This window comes from Stegostoma tigrinum, chromosome 5 (assembly GCF_030684315.1).
Source record: "Stegostoma tigrinum isolate sSteTig4 chromosome 5, sSteTig4.hap1, whole genome shotgun sequence".
Lineage (NCBI taxonomy): Eukaryota > Metazoa > Chordata > Chondrichthyes > Orectolobiformes > Stegostomatidae > Stegostoma > Stegostoma tigrinum.
In genome coordinates, this window is record NC_081358.1 from 127,963,819 (window position 1) to 127,986,839 (window position 23,021).

Genomic DNA, 23,021 nt, shown 5'->3' on the forward strand with positions numbered 1-23,021 from the left:
TGGGCACTGTTGGAGGGTCAGTGCTGAGGGAGCGCTGCACTGTCGGAGGGTCAGTGCTGAGGGAGTGCCGCACTGTCGGAGGGTCAGTGCTGAGGGAGCTGGCACTGTTGGAGGGTCTGTGCTGAGAGAGCGGGCACTGTCGGGTGTGTCAGTGCTGAGTGAGCGCCACACTGTCAGAGGGTCAGAGCTGAGGGAGTGGGCACTGTTGGGCGGTCAGTGCAGTGCGAGTGGGCACTGTCAGAGGGTCAGTGCTGAGAGAGCAGGCACTGTCAGAGGGACAGTGCAGTGCAAGTGGGCACATTCGGAGGGTCAGTGCTGAGAGAGCGCCCCACTGTCGGAGGGTCAGTGCTGAGGGAGTGCTGCACTGCCGGAGGGTCAGTGCTGAGGGAGTGGACAGTATTGGAGGGTCAGTGTTGAGGGAGTGCCGCAGTTTCGGAGGGTCATGGCTGAGGGAGTGCCCCACTGTCGGAGGGTCAGTGCTGAGGGAGTGCCGCACTGTCAGAGGATCAGTGCTGAGGAAGCGGGCACTGTCGGAGTGTCAGTACTGAGGGAGTGCCACACTGTCGGCGGGTCAGTGCTGAGGGAGCGGGCACTGTCGGAGGGTCAGTGCTGAGGGAGTGCCGCACTGTTGGAGCGTCAGTGCTGAGGGAGTGCCGCACAGTCGGAGGATCAGTGCTGAGGGAGCAGGCACTGTCAGAGGGTCAGTGCTGAGGGAGCGGGCACTGTCGGAGGGTCAGTGCTGTAATGTATCCATAGTTTTGGTTGAATTAGCTGAAGGGCCATAGTTTCAACTCTCTGTATTATCGCTTCAGCCATTCGACCAGAGAAAGGTGATCCCATGGGTGTCCCGTTGATCTGTTTGTATATTTAGTCGTTAAAGGTGAAGTGGGTGGTGAAGCACAGGTCCAGTAGCTTCACCATGTTGTCTGTGGAGATGGTGCCACTCGGGCCTTGTTCTTGTTGTCAGTGTTTCTCTTACTAGTGGTATATCTATCGATGTGAATAGGGCAGTAACATCAAACAATACCATGTCTCATCGCCATCTATTCTTATGTCCCTGATGGAATTGAGGAGTTCCTGGGCTGAGGAGATGGAGTGGGGTGACTTGCTAAAGAGGTGCTTTCGTCTCCTTTGTAGCTCCTTGGCTAATCTGTGCGATGGAGTGCCCGGCCGGGAGACTATGGGTCTCCGGGGGACTATGGGTCTCCGGGGGACTTCCGGCTTGTGTACTTTCAGGAAGCCGTAGAATCGGGGGTGGGGGGTGTGGTGCGGGGGCGCGTGATGTTGGTGGTGGGTGGAGGGGTCGTTGCCGTTGTGTGGGGGACGTGGCGGTGGTGGTGGTGTGAGGGGTATTAGTTCCTTCATGTTTCATTCTCAAGAAATCTATTTTGTTGATGTCCGGTCTGTTTGATGTTCGGTGTGACAAACACCACATCACACAAACAGGATGGAAACTTAACATGGATACATGAACATCAATTGGCTACAAAAAGACGTGACCAATACTCGCTCATCTCAATCCACATGGATAAGGAGAACCACCAATTCGACTGGGACAACACCAAAATCCTGGGACAAGCGAAGCAGAGACAGGCACGGGAATTCCGAGTAGTCTAGTACTCCACGAAGAAAGCCATCAGCAAACACATAGAACTCGACCCCATATAATTCCACTACAAGGGAAGCCTGGAAGTGAGACAATTCCAGCTCAACAGACCCCAGAGATTAAAAACCAGGCAGGAAAACACACTGACGCTTCATCGGAGGCTGCACTGAGGATGTTACCCAGCACGGTAACGAAACGCCTGTGGAACAAACCGGCTCGGCGAGTCAACCCACCTCAACACCAGAGACATTGTTGGAGAAACTTAGCAGGTCTGGCAGCTGGTGTGGGGAGGATTACTGTCTCTTGTCCTCGCAACAGGAGCAATGGTAGGAGAGGCAGTGGCTGGGAGCAAGTGGCTGGCCCAGGCAGGGAGCTGTCACAGATTTGGCTGGAACTGAAAACTCCTGATGGGCTGAACGGCCTGTTCCTGTGCCGTGAGAGTGATGGGGTGAATCTGGGATTTCCAGTCCCACCACCGGAGCCTCCATTGAAGCTGTAGGTTTCGTTCATCCTGCCAGCTGCAGCGTGTGCTGGTTCTGAGGGTGTCCAGGTGGGTGCCCATGTGGTCAGAGCTAATGGAAACTGCAGATGCTGGAGAATCCGAGATAACAAAGTGTGGAGCTGGATGAACACAGCAGGCCAAGCAGCATCTTGGGAGCACAAAAGCTGACGTTTCGGGCCTGGACCCTTCATCACAGAAAGGGGATGGGGAGAGGGTTCTGAAATAAATAGAACATAGAACATTGAACATTACAGCACAGTACAGGCCCTTCGGCACTCGATGTTGTGCCGACCTGTCGTACCGATCTCAAGCCCATCTAACCTACACTATTCCATGTACGTCCATATGCTTATCCAATGACAACTTAAATGTACCTAAAGTTGGCGAATCTACTACCGTTGCAGGCAAAGCATTCCATTCCCTTACTACTCTCTGAGTAAAGAAACTACCTCTGACATCTGTCCTATATCTTTCACCCCTCAATTTAAAGCTATGCCCCCTCGTGCTCGCCGTCACCATCCTGGGAAAAAGGCTCTCCCTATCCACCCTATCTAACCCTCTGATTATTTTATATGTTTCAATTAAGTCACCTCTCAACCTTCTTCTCTCTAATGAAAACAGCCTCAAGTCCCTCAGCCTTTCCTCGTAAGGCCTTCCCTCCATACCAGGCAACATCCTAGTAAATCTCCTCTGCACCCTTTTGAAAGCTTCCACATCCTTCTGAGAATGCGGTGACCAGAACTGTACACAATACTCCAAGTGCGGCCGCACCAGAGTTTTGTACAGCTGCAGCATAACCTCAGGCTTCCGGAACTCGATCCCTCTATTAATAAAAGCTAAAACACTGTATGCCTTCTTAACAGCCCTGTCAACCTGGGTGGCAACTTTCAAGGATCTGTGTACATGGACACCAAGATCTCTCTGCTCATCTACACTACTAAGAATCTTACCATTAGCCCTGTACTTTGCCTTCTGGTTACTCCTACCAAAGTGTATCACCTCACGCTTGTCTGCATTAAACTCCATTTGCCACCTCTCAGCCCAGCTCTGCAGCTTATCTATGTCTCTCTGCAACCTACAGCATCCTTTGTCACTATCCACAACTCCACCGACCTTAGCGTCGTCTGCAAATTTACTAACCCATCCTTCTATGCCCTCATCCAGGTCATTTATAAAAATGACAAACTGCAGTGGACCCAACACCGACCCTTGCGGTACACCACTAGTAACTGGTCTCCAGGATGAACATTTCCCATCAACCACCACCCTCTGTCTTCTTTCAGCAAGCCAATTTCCGATCCAAACTGCTATATCTCCCACAATTTCATTCCTCCACATTTTGTACAATAGCCTACTGTGGGAAACCTTATCGAACGCCTTGCTGAAATCCATATACACCACATCAACCGGTTTACTCTCATCTACCTGTTTGGTCACCTTCTCAAAGAACTCAATAAGGTTTGAGAGGCACGACCTTCCCTTCACAAAACCGTGCTGACTATCCCTAATCAATGTATTCTTTTCTAGATGATTATAAATCCTATCCCTTATAACCTTTTCCAACACTTTACCAACAACTGAAGTAAGGCTCACTGGTCTATAATTACCAGGGTTGTCTCTACTCCCCTTCTTGAACAGGGGAACCACATTTGGTATCCTCCAGTCATCTGGCACTATTCCTGTAGACAATGACGAATCAAAGGTCAATGCCAAAGGCTCGGCAATCTCCTCCCTGGCTTCCCAGAGGATCTGAGGATAAATCCCATCCGGCCCAGGGGACTTACCTATCTTCACCCTCTGAAGGGTTTCTAATACCTCTTCCTTATGAACCTCAATCCCACCTAGTCTAGTAGCCTGTATCTCAGTATTCTCCTTGAAAACATTGTCGTTTTCTAGAGTGAATACTGTTGAAAAATATTCATTTAGTGCTTCTCCTATCTCATCTGACTCCACACACAATGTACCACTACCATCCTTGATTGGGCCTAATCTTAGTTTCGTCATTCTTTTGTTACTTAAATACCTATAGAAAGCCTTAGGGTTTACCCTGATCCTATCCGCCAACAACTTCTCATGTCTCCTCCTGGCTCTTCTGATCTCTCTTTAGGTCTTTCCTGGCTACCTTGTAGCCCTCAAGTGCCCTAACTGAGCCTTCACATCTCATCCTAACATAAGCCTTCTTCTTCCTCTTGACCAGAGATTCCACCTCCTTCGTAAACCATGGCTCCCGCACTCTACAGCTTCCTCCCTGCCTGACAGGTACATACTTATCTAGGACACACAGGAGCTTTTTCTTGAATAAGCTCCACATTGCTAATGTGCCCATCCCCTGCAGTTTCCTTCCCCATCCTATGCTCCCTAAATCTTGCCTAATCTCATCGTAATTGCCTTTCCCCCAGCTATAACTCTTGCCCAGTGGTAGACACCTACCCCTTTCCATCACTAAAGTAAACATAACAGAATTGTGATCGCTATCACCAAAGTGCTCACCTACTTCCAAATCTAACACCTGGCCGGGCTCATTACCCAGTACCAAATCTAATGTGGCTTCGCCCCTTGTTGGCCTATCTACATACTGTGTCAGGAAGCCCTCCTGCACACACTGGACAAAAACTGACCCATCTATAGTACTCGAACTATAGTGTTCCCAGTCAATATTTGGAAAGTTGAAGTCCCCCATGACAACTACCCTGTCTCTCTCACTCCTATCCAGAATCATCTTTGCTATCCTTTCCTCTACATCTCTGGAACTATTTAGAGGCCTATAGAAAACTCCCAACAGGATGACCTCTCCTTTCCTGTTTCTAACCTCAGCCCATACTACCTCAGTTGACGAGTCCCCAAACATCCTTTCTGCAACTGTAATAATGTCCTTGACCAACCATGCCAAACCTCTGCCCCTTTTACCATAGGGAGAGAGGAGGAGGTGGACTGAAGATGGATAGAGGAGAAGATAGGTGGAGAGGACAGTATGGGTTGGGAGGAAGGGAGGGGATAGGTCAGTCTGGGGAGGACGGGCAGAAGAGATTACAAGAGAGTTGCAGTGGGAGAGAGATCCCCTGAGGTTGGTCCGGAGGGAGGAGGGTAACTCCTTCAGGTTAGGCATTCCAGGCCTTCCCGTTATCTCTGATACAATTTTCACCTCACTGCAAAGCCTCTTCCAGGGATGCCTAACCTGAAGAAGTTACTCTCCTCCCTCCGGACAAACCTCAGGGGATCTCTCTCCACCTATCTTCTCCTGTATCCATCTTCGGTCCGCCTCCCCCCTCCCCCTATTTATTTCAGTTCCCTCTCCCCACCCCCCTTTTCTTATGAAGGGTCTCGGCCCGAAATGTCAGCTTTTGTGCTCCTAAGATGCTGCTTGGCCTGGTGTGTTCATCCAGCCCCACACTTTGTTATCTCGGGTGCCCATGTGGTTTGTCAGTTTCATTCTTTCACCCTTTCCTAGTGGAGGGTGTCCAGCTGGACACTCCGTGGTCTCCTGTGTTGTTGTGGGTCTGGATTTCCTTCCCGAAGAGGCTCTGTGAACCAGAGCAGGCTTGTGTGACAACCAGTAGCCTTGGTCACCATTAATTATTTAGTGAAATCATATTTCCACAGTGGGATTCGAACCCATGGCCCCAGAACATTTTATGTCAATGACCTCCCACGTAGTGATCCAGACCAAAGGCACGGGTTCAAGCCTGTTCCACCGTCCAATACGATCACTCAGCTCGATGGCTTTCTCCCACAATATCCCACATCTCTTTACATCATTAGTCCATAGAAACCTGCAAATCTTTAAACATATTCAAAGAGCGAACTTCTACCTTCTGTGGTCAAGAATTCCAAAAGTTCACATTTTCTGAGTAAAGACATTTCACTTCATGTTGGACTTAAGAGCCATGCTTTTTATTTTTAAATGGTATCCCCATTTTCCAATTGGGGAAATGTCTGACTCCCATCTCCCATAAGACCATAAGACATAGGAGTGGAAGTAAGGTCATTCAGCCCATCAAGTCCACTCCGCCATTTAAATCATGGCTGATGGGCATTTCAACTCCACTTCCCTGCACTCTCCCCGTAGCCCTTGATTCCTTGTGAGATCAAGAATTTGTCGATCTCTGCCTTGAAGGCATCCAACATCCCGGCCTCCACTGCACTCCGTGGCAATGAATTCCACAAGCCCACCACTCTCTGGCTGAAGAAATGTCTCCCCAATTCCATTTTAAATTTACCCCCTCTAATTTTAAGACTATGCCCACGGTCCTAGTCTCCTCGCCTAATGGAAACATCTTCCCAGCATCCACCCCTTCTAAGCCACACATTATCTTGTAAGTTTCTATTAGATCTCCCCTCAACCTCCTAAACTCTAATGAGTGCAATCCCAGGATCCTTAGCCGTTCATCATACGTTAAACCTACCATTCCAGGGATCATCCGTGTGAATCTCCACTGGACACGCTCCAGGGCTAGTATGTCCTTCCTGAGGTGTGGTGCCCAAAATTGGACACAGTATGTGTGTCCCTTTCTAAGCTGTTTGTCAGTCTCAATGAGATCGCCTCTCGTTCTCAAACTCTAGACATTCCTGGCCCAGTTTGACCAGTCTCTGTCCTGGAACAGTCCCACTATCCCGGGAATACATCTGGTGAATGTCTGTTTGCAGTTCCTCTGTGACAATAATACCTTTCCTGAGATAAGCAGACCAAAACTTCACATAGTGCCCAGCTGTGGGTCCAACCAAATTCCTGTACTATTGAAGCAAGACCTCACTGCTGCTGTACTCAAATCCTCTTGTGGTAAAGGCTGGCGTAACATTAGCCTTCCTAATAACTTGCTGCACCTCTATGTTCACCTTCAGTGTTTTAATGACGAGGACACCTAGGTTCCTCTGCACAGCTACACTCTCATTACTCTACCATAAGTTTCTACTTCCAGAGTGAATAACCCCACATTGTTCCTGTTATATTCCATCGTGTTCATGCCTATCCATTCAGCCTGTCTTAATCATTTCAAAGCTGCTTCACATCTTCCTCACAGCCACATTCTCGCAGTGTTTTCTATCACCCACCAAGGTGGAAACACCTCCAAAAATCATTGATCTGCATGTGAACAGCTGGGGCCCACATATTGATCCTTGTGATATATCACTCGTGACTGCCTACCAATGTCATTTATTCCTCTTGTTGGTTTTCTCTTAATTAGTCAGTTATTAATTCACGCTGGTACATTACTCCTATCCTATGTGCTGTCATTTTTTCAGCTCCCATCTGGTGGGGTTCCTTGTGAAAAGACTTCCAGAAATCCATCAGCTCCTTTAGTAACCTCCTAAAAAAAAACCTCCCACCAGGTTCCTCAAACATGATTACTGTGTCCAATCAAATCAGTGTTGAAGTGTCTGTTCAACGCACACTTTATAATAGATTTGGGCATTTTCCCTATCACTGAGTTCAAGCTAACAGCTCAATAATTCCCAGGTCTCTCACTCTCATCTTAAGTCGTGAGGTTACATTTGCACCCTTTCAATCAGGAAGCTTTATCTAGCATTTGGGATGATAATCCTTATCTCCATACCGACCTATTTTAAAATTCTGGGAATTTAGACCATCAGATCCTATGGATTTATCGACCTTCAGTCCCATCAGTGTCTCCAGTACAACCTGCTTCCTAATACTAATTTCCTTCAATTCCTCATTTCTCCCAGATCTCTGATTTATCCAGGACTATCTGAGCCCTGACTATATTGTCTCTGCCTACTTTGACCAATATCTTCATAATTCCCTTTATACAACCTCACTTTCAAACCTCAGGCATACTTTGTATTATGATCACTCATCCCTAAATGTCCTTTACAATAAGATTAGTAATTTTCTCATGACAGAGAACTTGACCTAAAATTTCCTACTCAGTTCTTCAGCATGCAACTCAAGAGAACCGAGTGTAGGACGGTGCATAAGCTGGTGCTGCAGTTTTTAGTGCTGCTTAGCTTTACCCAGGTCGTGTGCAGATTGAGGCACCCTGCAATGGCTGCTCTCCTCGTGACTCTGAGGGTCACTGGATTCTGTATCCAAGACCTCCAGAAAATGACCTGAAGAAAACATTTCAAAGCATCGTACTGTGGATCCTGGAAATATGAAACACAAGGTCCTGGGGAAAAAGCCGGCACCTTTTGGGGGGAGAAACTGGGGGAATGTTTTGAGACTGGTTTCCCCCTCCTTCAGAACATTTCTCCTGTTAGAGCATTACAGGCACTGTGCCTTGTACAGCTATGATGTGGCTACAAGGGAGACCTGACTGGGAGAAAAGCAGGTCCGGCCTGGGCATTAAAGATTCCAGGATATAAGATGTTCAAGCCTGTTAAGGAAGGGGGAGGAGTGGGTGATAGGGTTAGCTGCAGTGCTGGCGAAACAGAATGTGACAGAGGGGTCACGGTCACAGTGATGCTGGGCGGTGACATTACTCCGTGTAGCCTGCAGGTCAGCAACTGGGCAAGGAGCCAATCCATGGGACAACTATAAGGAATAATTACAATGTGGGAATTCAACTATCCAAATGTAACCAGGGATAAGAGCAGAGTTGGCAGCAGGGAGGGACCAAATTTTGAAGAGATCGAGGAGGTCAAATGTTAGTTGTAGATCACTTGTAAAAGAGTAAGGTTTAGGAAGATGGCAGCAAAGGAGCATGGACAATCCAAAAGGAGAATAATTAACTGGGAAGAATGGATTTCCATAGGGAAAGCCCAGATATGATCCAGATGGAGTGAAGGTAGAGGTTAGCAGGAGAAACAGAAGCTGAACAATGGGCCATTGACAGTGGAATTGTTCCTAGAGGAGGACAGCAACGTGTTCCCAAGGTCAGGATGTCATCCAGCGGAGCTCCATCTTAGAATAGATGGGAGCACTAAACCAATTCAGCGTTTGCTGCAGAAATGTCCCATCACAGTTAAGGACAGTCTGAAGGACAACATCGAAGAGCTGGAAAAGAGGCCACATGTGAAAGCAGAGCCACAGAGGTGTTAGACTTGTCAACTATTTCTCAAATTGTTTCCAAATGTATTGCCTGTGTGAAGCATTGTGCCAACCCGGTGCCAGGTCTATCTAAGGGCCTCGATGTGTGGAAGAACATCTTGAGAACATAAGAACTAGGAACAACAACAGGCCATTCAGCCCCTCGAGCCTGCTCTGCCTTTTGGTACAATCAGGGCCGATCTCATCTCAGCATCAGCTCCACTCTCCTGCCCGCTCGCTGTAACTCTGCGACCCGTTACTAATTAAAAATCTGTCTGTCACCTCCTTAAATGTATTCAGTGTCTCAGCACCCACTGCTGTCTGGGGGAGTGAATTCTACAGATTCGTGACACTTTGAAAGATGTAATTCCTCTTCGTCTCCGTTTTAAGTCTGCCTTCCCCTCCCCCATCCTAAGATCTCATTCTAGAGTGCCCACCTGAGGAAGCATCCGTTCTCCGGCCAATCTGTGTCAATCGCCCTTTAGCATCTTGTACACTTCAATTAGATCTCTTCTCATTCTTCTCAACTCCACTGAGTATTGGCTGAATATACCCGATCTCTCTTCACAAGACAAACTGGTCATCTTTGGAATAAACTTACTGAACTTCCTGTGAACTGCCTCCAACACAACTACATCCCTACTTGAGGAAAGGGACCAAAACTGTACACTGTACTCCAGCTGCAGTCTCGCTAACGCCTTATACAGTTGCAGCACACTTCCTTATTTTTATGCTCTATTTGTTTCGGAATAAATGCTGGGATTGCATTAGCCTTGATTATTACCTGCAGCCTAGTCTTTTGTGACTCTTACACAAGGTACAGCCAATACTCTGAAGTTTCTTCTGAAGGAGAGTAGTCACTCAACATCAACATTGGCTGATGCTGGGCCAGAGTGGAATCGGTGCTTTATAGACCGATATAAAGTCTATCGGAGTTTATATCGGTCTAGAAAGTCTACGTGGATTGTGGTCTAATTTGAATCTCACTTTGTCTCTTCCAAACAGCTATTTTTGAAAATGTTCCTGAGTAAGTGCAATGGCTTTCTGAATCGCAGCTCCGCATCTTCCAGTCTGTGTTCACACTGGGGTGGAAACGCAGCCATTTCTTGCTTCATACAGCTTGGGCCAAGTCCCATTTCCCCTGGCCAATCACACAGGATCACCTCAATGATGAAGTGACATTGGGATAATGCAGCAGTACGCTTCGTGTCTCCAGATGCTCAGGTTCTGAAGGTTTATAGTACATTATTATTTGGAAATTTGGGCTCAAACATGGACAGGCCACATGTAGTTTTAAGTTGAATTTGTATTTCTACTTTTATTTTCAGTTTTATTTTCATTTTAGGCTTGTTCCGTGAATGATGCAGGGATATGCTGAAGTTTGTTGGTATGTGTATTTTAATGAGGATTTACAGCCTTGGAGCAGAGCTTGGAGGTGAATAGCTCAGTGCATCAGAAAGGAGGCTTGGAGGAGAAAAGATAAAATCCATGTCACTGTTCCCTACCAACACGGTGTCCGACACAGAAAGACGAAGCCAGCCAGAAGGTCAGGCTGTGAGTATCGGTTTTGAGGCCACTGCAATTTCCTGGGCTGGGAATAAGAGACTGTGTGGCTGGAGAGAAACCCCACATTGAGGAACAGAAACTGCTGGAAGCTGAGCACATTGGAACAGCTACGTGTTTGCTCCAGAAAGGTCTTCCAGACCCACAATGAAGCAGCAGTTTTCCATGGCTTTGAAGTCACTATCAGAGACAGAAGGCATGCTCCAAATAGCAAACCACCCAGCAAGATTCAACTCTCTGGCTGGAGTGAAACATGATTAAAGAACAGCCTGAGGGTGTCAAGGGACACCCACGGTCACAAGGGCCAACTGGACATTGAATTGAAGCAACAAGGTGGCACATTGTACAAAGGACACAGATCCTTATTCTGTGGGAGTTGAGAAACGCTATCAGCATTCGTGCCAGCCACCCCGGAATTGAACCCAGTCTGAGGAAGGTTAGAGGTGTGCGTTATTCACCAAACATGAACAAAGAAACCAGGGCACACATCAGTCTGTGCTTGTGATAAGGTCAAGGCAGAGCAAACCAGAGACCCACTGGGAACAGACCACTTGCTCTCTCTCAGGACATCATTATCCTTTCACCAATAAGTGGTATCGTGATGACTAGGACCAACAGCACCCTACAGCCAGCACGGCAATCCACAAACATGGCTTCTCATCCCAAGATCCATGAACGAGGCATGCCATAAAGGATCGGGAACTCGAACACACATTGTAGCTTCAAAGAAGAGAGTTACAGCCCAGGGATATTCCTTTAAATGGGAAAGACCAGGTAATCGAATACAAAAAGAAGAAAATCGATGTAAAGCAATCTTTTCTTCTTTATCTTCAGATGGATTGAAAGTAAAATAAAAAGCAAAATGGAAAGCACGGCGTGATGTCAAAGGTTCCAAAGTGAGGTGGAAAAGCAAATAAGAGCGACAAACAGGGATTAAGAGAGGAGACTGGCAGCTAACATGAAGTGGATTCGGAAGGAAGTGAGGGGAGACATTGTGGGGGCACGGGCCACAAACTTTCAGTCTTCCCCGAGCTCAAGAGGTGCCAGAAACCTGGAGAATTGTGAACATCATAACCTCAAATGGATTGGAAAGATAATTCCAGCAATTACAACCCAGTGAATTAAACTTCGGTGGTGGGAAAGCTTTTAGAAACAATTATTCAGGATAGAATTAATCAATGGAAAAAGCTGGGTGAATTAGGAAGAGTCAGCATGGCGTTCGAAAGTGGAAATCAGGCTTAACTAACTCTTAAAGTAACAGTGTCACACAACAGCCATGAAGAAAGGGAAGCGTATAACAGGAACAGTAGCAATGTGGATAGAAAATTGGCTGAATGATAGAAAACCAGAAGGAGCGATTAATGGATGTTTTTCAGGCTGGAGGAAGGTTTGCAGTAGAGCACCCCAAAGATGGTATTGGTATCTCTGCTTTTCCTGACATATAATAATGATTGAAATCTTTTCCTGATATATGATAATGATCTGGATCATAGTGTACAGGAGACAATTTCAAAGTTTGCGGATGACACCAGACTTGGCAGAATTATAATGTGAGGACTCCCAAAGGAAAGTGACAAATTGATGGAGTGGGCAAATAGGTGCCAGTTGAGGTTCAATGCAGAGAAGTGTGAAGTGATGCACTTTGGTAGGAATAACATTGAAAGACAATAAAAAATAGGAGGCGCAAGAGCAGAGGGAACTGGTTGTATATATGCACAGAACATTGAAGGTGGCAAGACAGTGGAGGGAGCAGTTAATAAAGCCTACAATGTCCTCCACTTTATGAATAAGGCATAGAGTCCAAGAGTGAGGAGTTGATGTTGAACTTGTATAAGACACTTGTTAGACCTCAGCTGGAGTATTGTGTACATTTGTGGGTGCCACATTACAGGAAAGATGTGAATGTACTGGTGAGAGTGCACATGTGATTTATAAGTATGGTTTCAGGAATGAGACACTGCAGTGGTGAGGACAGAAGTTGGGAGTGTTCCTGTTGAAGGGAAGGCTGAGAAGAGACTTGATAGAGGTTTTCAAAAACATGACCGGGCTGGACCAAGGAGGTGGGGAGAAGCTGGTCCCACACAGTAAGTGAATTAAGAACCAGAGTTCATAGACTTTTTGTAAAAGAAGGGAATGTGGGGTGAGAAAACCGTTTTCACTTGGTGAGTAATTTGGGTCTGAAATACACTCCCAGGAAACATGGAGGAGGCTGGTTCAGCTGAGGGCATTGGATAATTGTTCCTATGGAAACAATGTACGATACGAGGAAGGGGGTGGAGACTGGCCATTAACTAATATGATGGTCACCGTGGTCTCCTGTACCATTCTGTGTGACTCCAGACCCACATGAATATTCTGGAGTCTGAACTGCCCTTTCAAATGGCTGGGTAAGACTTGCTGATGGAGCAAACCAAAGCAAAGCTTCAAACGAAGAATGACATCTGGCACAGTCACACTCACAGAATCATACCTCACAGACAATGATCCAGACAGCACCATCAGAACCCCTGGGAATGTCCTGTCCCACCAGCTGCAGACCCACCAGAGGTGGTGGCAATGGTTATACAGCTGGGAGGGTGTTGCTGTAGGAGTCCTCAATATTGACTACAGACCCCATGAAGTCTCATGGCTTCAGGTTAAATGTAGACAAGAAAACCTCCTGCTGAATACCACATACCACCCTCCCTCAGCACTGACCCCCGACAGTGCCCGCTCCCTCAGCACTGACCCTCCGAGAGTGCCTGCTCCCTCAGCACTGACACTCCAACAGTGCGGCCATCCCTCAGCACTGACCTCCGACAGCGCCCGCTCCCTCAGCACTGACCCTCCGACAGTGCCCGCTCCCTCAGCACTGACCCTCCGACAGCGCCCGCTCCCTCAGCACTGACCCTCCGACAGTGCCCGCTCCCTCAGCACTGACCCTCCGACAGTGCCCGCTCCCTCAGCACTGACCCTCCGACAGTGCCCCCTCCCTCAGCACTGACCCCCGACAGTGCCCGCTCCCTCAGCACTGACCCTCCGAGAGTGCCTGCTCCCTCAGCACTGACACTCCAACAGTGCGGCCATCCCTCAGCACTGACCCTCCGACAGTGCCCACTCCCTCAGCACTGACCCTCCGACAGCGCCCGCTCCCTCAGCACTGACCCTCCGACAGCGCCCGCTCCCTCAGCACTGACCCTCCGACAGCGCCCTCTCCCTCAGCACTGACCCTCCGACAGCGCCCGCTCCCTCAGCACTGACCCTCCGACAGTGCGGCGCTCCCTCAGCACTGACCCTCCGACAGTGCCCGCTCCCTCAGCACTGACCCTCCGACAGTGCCCACTCCCTCAGCACTGACCCTCCGAGAGTGCCTGCTCCCTCAGCACTGACACTCCAACAGTGCGGCCATCCCTCAGCACTGACCCTCCGACAGTGCCCACTCCCTCAGCACTGACCCTCCGACAGCGCCCGGTCCCTCAGCACTGACCCTCCGACAGCGCCCGCTCCCTCAGCACTGACCCTCCGACAGCGCCCACTCCCTCAGCACTGACCCTCCGACAGCGCCCGCTCCATCAGCACTGACCCTCCGACAGTGCCCACTCCCTCAGCACTGACCCTCCGACAGTGCCCGCTCCCTCAGCACTGACCCTCCGACAGCGCCTGCTCCCTCGGCACTGACCCTCCGACAGTGCCCTCTCCCTCAGCACTGACCCTCCGACAGTGCCCGCTCCCTCAGCACTGACCCCCGACAGTGCCCGCTCCCTCAGCACTGACCCTCCGACAGTGCCCGCTCCCTCAGCACTGACCCCCGACAGTGCCCACTCCCTCAGCACTGACCCTCCGACAGTGCCCGCTCCCTCAGCACTGACCCCCGACAGTGCCCGCTCCCTCAGCACTGACCCCCGACAGTGCCCGTTCCCTCAGCACTGACCCTCCGACAGTGCCCGCTCCCTCAGCACTGACCCTCCGACAGTGCCCGCTCCCTCAGCACTGACCCTCCGAATGCGCCTGCTACCTCAGCACTGACCCTCCGACAGTGCAGCGCTCCCTCAGCACTGACCCTCCGACAGTGCCCGCTCCCTCAGCACTGACCCTCCGACAGTGCCCGCTCCCTCAGCACTGACCCTCCGACAGCGCCCGCTCCCTCGGCACTGACCCTCCGACAGTGCCCTCTCCCTCGGCACTGACCCTCCGACAGTGCCCGCTCCCTCGGCACTGACCCTCCGACAGTGCCCTCTCCCTCAGCACTGACCCTCCGACAGCGCCCGCTCCCTCGGCACTGACCCTCCGACAGTGCCCTCTCCCTCAGCACTGACCCTCCGACAGTGCCCGCTCCCTCAGCACTGACCCTCCGACAGTGCCCGCTCCCTCAGCACTGACCCCCGACAGTGCCCGCTCCCTCAGCACTGACCCTCCGACAGTGCCCGCTCCCTCAGCACTGACCCCCGACAGTGCCCGCTCCCTCAGCACTGACCCCCGACAGTGCCCGCTCCCTCAGCACTGACCCTCCGACAGTGCCCGCTCCCTCAGCACTGACCCTCCGACAGTGCCCGCTCCCTCAGCACTGACCCTCCGAATGCGCCTGCTACCTCAGCACTGACCCTCCGACAGTGCAGCGCTCCCTCAGCACTGACCCTCCGACAGTGCCCGCTCCCTCAGCACTGACCCTCCGACAGTGCCCGCTCCCTCAGCACTGACCCTCCGACAGCGCCCGCTCCCTCGGCACTGACCCTCCGACAGTGCCCTCTCCCTCGGCACTGACCCTCCGACAGTGCCCGCTCCCTCAGCACTGACCCTCCGACAGTGCCCGCTCCCTCAGCACTGACCCCCGACAGTGCCCGCTCCCTCAGCACTGACCCTCCGACAGTGCCCGCTCCCTCAGCACTGACCCCCGACAGTGCCCACTCCCTCAGCACTGACCCTCCGACAGTGCCCGCTCCCTCAGCACTGACCCCCGACAGTGCCCGCTCCCTCAGCACTGACCCCCGACAGTGCCCGCTCCCTCAGCACTGACCCTCCGACAGTGCCCGTTCCCTCAGCACTGACCCTCCGACAGTGCCCGCTCCCTCAGCACTGACCCTCCGAATGCGCCTGCTACCTCAGCACTGACCCTCCGACAGTGCCCGCTCCCTCAGCACTGACCCTCCGACAGTGCCCGCTCCCTCAGCACTGACCCTCCGACAGTGCCCGCTCCCTCAGCACTGACCCTCCGACAGTGCCCGCTCCCTCGGCACTGACCCTCCGACAGTGCCCGCTCCCTCAGCACTGACCCTCCGACAGTGCCCGCTCCCTCGGCACTGACCCTCCGACAGTGCCCGCTCCCTCAGCACTGACCCTCCGACAGTGCCCGCTCCCTCGGCACTGACCCTCCGACAGTGCCCGCTCCCTCAGCACTGACCCTCCGACAGTGCCCGCTCCCTCAGCGCTGACCCTCCGGCAGTGCCCGCTCCCTCAGCGCTGACCCTCCGGCAGTGCCCGCTCCCTCAGCGCTGACCCTCCGACAGCGCAGCCCTGCTTCAATTTTACATTGTATCAGTTGTAAATTACCTCCATTGGAAATTATGAATAATCTGAAGTTCAGTTCTTGCAACAAACTCCTTCCCACTCCATGACCTTCTGAAGTTTGTTGTTTGCCAGCATTTATTGCCCCCGTCCCTAGTTGCCCCTTGAGAAGGTGGGGGTGAGCTGCCTTCTTGAGCCACTGCAGTCCATGTGCTGTAGTTAGCCCCACAGTGTCCCTTAGGAAGGGAATTCCAGGATTCTGACCCAGTGACACTGAAGGAGCAGCGATATATTTCCAAGTCAGGATGGTGAGTGACCTGGAGGGGAACTCGCAGGGGGTGGTATTCCCATGTATCTGCTGCCCTTGTCCTTCTGGATGGAAGTGTTTGTGGGTTTGGAAGGTGCTGCCTGAGGGTCTTTGGTGCTTCTTGTAGATGGTACACACTGCTGCTACTGAGCGTCAGGGGTGAGGGGAGTGGGATGTTTGTGGATGTGGGGGCAATCAAGCGGCTGCTTGATGGTATCAGCATTTTAAGTGCTGTTGGAGCTACACCTATCCAGGCAATTGGGGAGTATTCCATCACACTCCTGCCTGTACCTTGTAGATGGTGGGCAGGCTTTGGGGAGTCAGGAGGTGAGTTACTCCCCACAGTATTCCAAGCCTCTGACGAATCTGCTAGAATTCTTTGAGGAAGTAACGAGCAGGGGAGACCAAGGAGAGTCAATGGATGTTGTCTACTTGGGCTTCAGGAAGGCCTTTGATAAGGTGCCACACAGGAGGCTGCTGAGTAAGATAAGGGCCCACTGTGTTGGAGGCAAGGTACTAGCATGGATAGAAGATTGGCTATCTGGGAGAAAGCAGAGTGTGGGGATCAAGGGGTCCTTCTCAGGATGGCAGCCGGTGACAAGTGGTGTTCTGCAAGAGTTAGTGTTGGGACCACAACTTTTCACTTCATAGACTCTTCTTCAAGATGAAGGAACCGTGGACATTCTAGCAAGTTTGCACACGATAGAAAGATAAGTGGAGGGACAGTTAGTATTGAGGAGGTGGGGAAGCTGCAGAAGGATTTGGACACGTTAGGAGAGTGGGCAGAGAAGTGCAGATGGAGTACAACATGGGGAAAGTGTGAGCTCATGCACTTTGGTAAGTCGGATAAAAGCATGGACTACTTTCTAAATGGGGAGAATACTGAATGGCCTGGACAGAGTGGATGTTGGGAAGATGCTTTCATTCGGAGGAGACTCAAGGACCGGAGGGCACAGCCTTAGAGTAAAGTGAAGTCCTTTTCGAACGGAGATCAGGAGAAACTCCTCCAGCCAGAGAGTGGTGAATCTATGGAATTCACTGCCACAGAAGGCTGTGGAGGCCGGGTCATTGAGTTAATTTAAGACTGAGATAGGGACTTGGTTATCAAGGGGATCAAGGGTTATGGGGAGAAAGCGGGAGAATGGGGTTGAGGAACTTATCAGCCAGGAGTGAATGGTGGAGCAGACCTGATGGGCTGAATGGCCTAATTTCTGCTCCTATGTCTTATGGTCTTATGACATGCTCTGGACATTAGTGTGCAGAAATGACGAGTCCAGTTCAGTTTCTCAGTTCCAGTCTAACATTTACCTCAACTGGTCACAGCTGTTTGGAACATGTTCGACCTAAGGTTAGATTCTCATACTCGCACCATCACTAAAGGCTCTCAGTTTGCACCTTCACAATATTGTCCAACTGCACCCCATTTCAGCTCATCTACTGCAGAAGCCTTCATGCTGTCCTTCCCCCTCCCATTCATTAAAAGTTGCTGGGGCAAAATCCTGGAATTCCATCCCCAGGGATGTTGTTGGTCAAACCACAAGCAATTCAAGAAGGCAGCTCACCCCCATCTTCTCAAGGGGCAACTGGGGACGGGCAATAAATGGTGGGCCCAGCCAGAGACACCCCCATCGCCCGCGTGAATAACAAATAACTCCGCTCAGGGGGAGGCTGGGGATCAGAGAGGTTACAATCAAACAGGAGTTCATAAACGAGAATGAGAGTCACTCGCAGATAGGAGGCAGTCACCCATGCCCCTACACCCCCTCCCTATCTGTATCACCCCCTCCATCCCATACACCCCTCCCATCTCTGTCACTCCCTCCATCCCCGACACCCCCTCCCTATCTCCGTAACCCCCTCCAGCCCCTACACCCCCTCCCTATCTCTGTCACCCCCTACACCCCTTCCCTATCTCTGTCACCCCCTCCAGTCCCTACACCCCCTCCCTATCTCTGTCACCCCCTCCAGTCCCTACACCGCCTCCCTATCTCTGTAACACCCTCCGTCCCCTACACCCCCTCCCTATCTCTGTCAACCCCTCCATCCACTACAACCCCTCCCTATCTCGGTAACACCATGCTGCCCCTACACCCCCTCTCTATCTCGGTAACCCCCTCCATCCCCTATACCCCCTCCCTATCTCTGTCACCCCCTCCATCCCCGACACCCCACACTATTTCTGTCACCCGCTCCATCCACGACACCCCTCTCAATCTCGGTCACCCCCTCCATCCACTACAACCCCTCCCTATCTCGGTAACACCATGCTGCCCCTACACCCCCTCTCTATCTCGGTAACCCCCTCCATCCCCTATACCCCCTCCCTATTTCTGTCACCCGCTCCATCCACGACACCCCTCTCAATCTCGGTCACCTCCTCCATCCACTACAACCCCTCCCTATCTCGGTAACACCATGCTGCCCCTACACCCCCTCTCTATCTCGGTAACCCCCTCCATCCCCTATACCCCCTCCCTATTTCTGTCACCCGCTCCATCCACGACACCCCTCTCAATCTCGGTCACCTCCTCCATCCACTACACCCCTCCCTATCTCGGTAACCCCATGCTGCCCTATCCCTGTGTAATTGTGGAATTCCGAGTATCGATGTCCCCGTGTTTCTCCATCAGTGGCTGTACCTTCAGCCACTTCGGGCCCTCAGCTCAGAATTACACCTCCTCCATCTCTCTGTCTCCATCTGACACTCCCTCCCTCCTGTCTCTCCCTCACTCCCATCTGCCTCTCCCTTCCTCTATCTCTGACTCCCTCCCTTCTGTTCCTCCTACACTCCCACCCTCCTGTCTCTCCCTCACTCCCTCCCTCTGCCTCTCCCTCACTCCCTCCCTCCTGTCTCTCCCTCACTCCCTCCCTTCTGCCTCTCCCTCCCTCCCTCAGGTCTCTCCCTCCCTTCCTTCTGCTGCTCCCTCAATCCCTCCCTCCTGTCTCTCCCTCAATCCCTCCCTTCTGTCTCTCCCTCACTCCCTCCCTTCTGTCTCTCCCTCACTCCCTCTGTCTCTCCCTCACTTCCTCCCTTCTGTCCCTCCTACACTCCCACCCTCCTGTCTCTCCCTCAATCCCTCCCTTCTGCCTCTCCCTCACTCCCTCCCTTCTGTCGCTCCCTCCCTTCTGTCCCTCCTACACTCCCTCCCTTCTGTCCCTCCTACACTCCCACCCTCCTGTCTCTCCCTCACTCCCTCCCTCCTGTCTCTCCCTCACTCCCACTTGTCTCTGCCTGACTCCCACCCCCCTGTCTCTCCTTCACTCACTCCCTTCTCTCTCTCCCTCACTCCCACCCATCTGTCTCGCCCTAACCCATTCCCTTCTGTCTCTCCCTAACCCCTTCCCTTCTGTCTCTCCCTCACTCCCTCCCTCCTGCCTCTCCCTCCCTTCCTCAGGTCTCTCCCTCCCTTCCTTCTGCTGCTCCCTCAATCCCTCCCTCCTGCCTGTCCCTCAATCCCTCCCTTCTGTCTCTCCCTCACTCCCTCCCTTCTGTCGCTCCCTCCCTTCTGTCTCTCCCTCACTTCCTCCCTTCTGTCCCTCCTACACTCCCACCCTCCTGTCTCTCCCTCAATCCCTCCCTTCTGTCTCTCCCTCACTCCCTCCCTTCTGTCGCTCCCTCCCTTCTGTCCCTCCTACACTCCCTCCCTTCTGTCCCTCCTACACTCCCACCCTCCTGTCTCTCCCTCACTCCCTCCCTCCTGTCTCTCCCTCACTCCCACTTGTCTCTGCCTGACTCCCACCCCCCTGTCTCTCCTTCACTCACTCCCTTCTCTCTCTCCCTCACTCCCACCCATCTGTCTCGCCCTAACCCCTTCCCTTCTGTCTCTCCCTCACTCCCTCCCTCCTGTCTCTCCCTCACTCCCGCCCTCCTGTCTCTCCCTCACTCCCGCCCTCCTGTCTCTCCCTCCCTCCCTCTGTCTCTCCCTCACTCCCTCACTTCTCTCTCTCCCCCACTCCCTCCCTCCTGTCTCTCCCTCACTGTCTCTCCCTCACTCCCACCCTCCTGTCTCTCCCTCTCTCCCTCACTCCCTCGGTCCTGTCTCTCCCTCAATCCCTCCCTCCTGTCTCTCCCTCACTCCCGCCCTCCTGTCTCTCCCTCACTCCCGCCCTCCTGTCTCTCCCTCACTCCCGCCCTCCTGTCTCTCCCTCCCTCCCTCTGTCTCTCCCTCACTCCCTCACTTCTCTCTCTCCCCCACTCCCTCCCTCCTGTCTCTCCCTCACTGTCTCTCCCTCACTCCCACCCTCCTGTCTCTCCCTCTCTCCCTCACTCCCTCGGTCCTGTCTCTCCCTCAATCCCTCCCTCCTGTCTCTCCCTCACTCCCGCCCTCCTGTCTCTCCCTCACTCCCGCCCTCCTGTCTCTCCCTCCCTCCCTCTGTCTCTCCCTCACTCCCTCACTTCTCTCTCTCCCCCCCACTCCCTCCCTCCTGTCTCTCCCTCACTGTCTCTCCCTCACTCCCACCCTCCTGTCTCTCCCTCTCTCCCTCACTCCCTCGGTCCTGTCTCTCCCTCAATCCCTCCCTCCTGTCTCTCCCTCACTCCCTCCCTCCTGTCACTCCCTCACTCCCTCCCTCTTGTCTCTCCCTCACTCCCTCCCTCCTGTCACTCCCTCACTCCCTCCCTCTGTCTCTCCCTCACTCCCTTTCTCCTGTCTCTCCCTCCCTCCCTCTGGCCCTCCCTCACTCCCTCCCTTCTGTCTCTCCCTCAATCCCTCACTCTGTCTCTCCCTCAATCCCTCCCTTCTGTCTCTCCCTCACTCACTTCTCTCTCTCCCTCACTCCCACCCATCTGTCCCTTTCTCACTCCCTCCCTCCTGTTTCTCCCTCACTCCCTCCCTTCTATCTCTCCATCACTGCCTTCCTCCTGTCTCTCCCTCACTCCCACCCTCCTCTCTCTCCCTCACTCCCTCCCTTCTGTCTCTCCCTCACTCTCTCCCTCCTGTCTCTCCCTCACTCCCTCCCTCCTGTCTCTCCCTCCCTCCCTCTGTCTCTCCCTCAATCCCTCACTCTGTCTCTCCCTCACTCACTTCTGTCTCTCCCTGCCTCCCTCCTGTCTCTCCGTCACTCCCTCCCTTCTGTCCCTCCATCACTCCCTCCCTTCTGTCTCTCCATCACTCCCTCCCTTCTGTCTCTCCCTGACTCCCTCCCTTCTGTCTCTCCCTGACTCCCTCCCTTCTGTCTCTCCCTCACTCCCACCCTCTTGTCTCTCCTCACTCCCTCCCTCCTGTCTCTCCCTCTCTCCCTCCCTCTGTCTCTCCCTCACTCCCTCCCTCCTGTTTCTCCATCACTCTCTCCCTCCTGTCTCTCCGTCACTCCCTCCCTCCTGTCTCTCCCCCACTCCCTCCCTCCTGTCTCTCCCTCACTGTCTCTCCCTCACTCCCACCCTCCTGTCTCTCCCTCTCTCCCTCACTCCCGCCCTCCTGTCTCTCCCTCACTCCCGCCCTCCTGTCTCTCCCTCCCTCCCTCTGTCTCTCCCTCACTCCCTCACTTCTCTCTCTCCCCCCCACTCCCTCCCTCCTGTCTCTCCCTCACTGTCTCTCCCTCACTCCCACCCTCCTGTCTCTCCCTCTCTCCCTCACTCCCTCGGTCCTGTCTCTCCCTCAATCCCTCCCTCCTGTCTCTCCCTCACTCCCTCCCTCCTGTCACTCCCTCACTCCCTCCCTCTTGTCTCTCCCTCACTCCCTCCCTCCTGTCACTCCCTCCCTCTGTCTCTCCCTCACTCCCTTTCTCCTGTCTCTCCCTCCCTCCCTCTGGCCCTCCCTCACTCCCTCCCTTCTGTCTCTCCCTCAATCCCTCACTCTGTCTCTCCCTCAATCCCTCCCTTCTGTCTCTCCCTCACTCACTTCTCTCTCTCCCTCACTCCCACCCATCTGTCCCTTTCTCACTCCCTCCCTCCTGTTTCTCCCTCACTCCCTCCCTTCTATCTCTCCATCACTGCCTTCCTCCTGTCTCTCCCTCACTCCCACCCTCCTCTCTCTCCCTCACTCCCTCCCTTCTGTCTCTCCCTCACTCTCTCCCTCCTGTCTCTCCCTCACTCCCTCCCTCCTGTCTCTCCCTCCCTCCCTCTGTCTCTCCCTCAATCCCTCACTCTGTCTCTCCCTCACTCACTTCTGTCTCTCCCTGCCTCCCTCCTGTCTCTCCGTCACTCCCTCCCTTCTGTCCCTCCATCACTCCCTCACTTCTGTCCCTCCATCACTCCCTCCCTTCTGTCTCTCCCTGACTCCCTCCCTTCTGTCTCTCCCTGACTCCCTCCCTTCTGTCTCTCCCTCACTCCCACCCTCTTGTCTCTCCTCACTCCCTCCCTCCTGTCTCTCCCTCTCTCCCTCCCTCTGTCTCTCCCTCACTCCCTCCCTCCTGTTTCTCCATCACTCTCTCCCTCCTGTCTCTCCATCACTCCCTCCCTCCTGTCTCTCCCTCACTCCCACCCTCCTGTCTCTCCCTCACTCCCTCCCTCCTGTCTCTCGCTCAATCCCTCCCTCCTGTCTCTCTCTTAGTCCCACCCTCCTGTCTCTCCTTCACTCACTCCCTTCTCTCTCTCCCTCACTCCCACCCTCCTGTCTCCCTCACTCCGTTCGCCATG

The 23,021-nt window shown here is 52.8% G+C and overlaps 1 protein-coding gene across 3 annotated transcripts in view; it reads left to right on the forward strand.

The window, feature by feature from the left end:
- Nucleotides 1–23,021, forward strand: part of smarcd3a (SWI/SNF related, matrix associated, actin dependent regulator of chromatin, subfamily d, member 3a) — a 149,141-nt gene that overhangs the window by 29,938 nt on the left and 96,182 nt on the right. Inside the window, exon 1 of one of the 3 annotated variants that reach the window (XM_059646285.1) lies at nucleotides 11,348–11,430. The exons of the other annotated variants lie outside the window; for them this stretch is intronic. The gene's annotated coding sequence lies outside the window, so the exon portion shown is untranslated. Of the gene's footprint in view, nucleotides 1–11,347; nucleotides 11,431–23,021 lie in introns of those variants that run through there. 3 annotated transcript variants of the gene reach the window in all.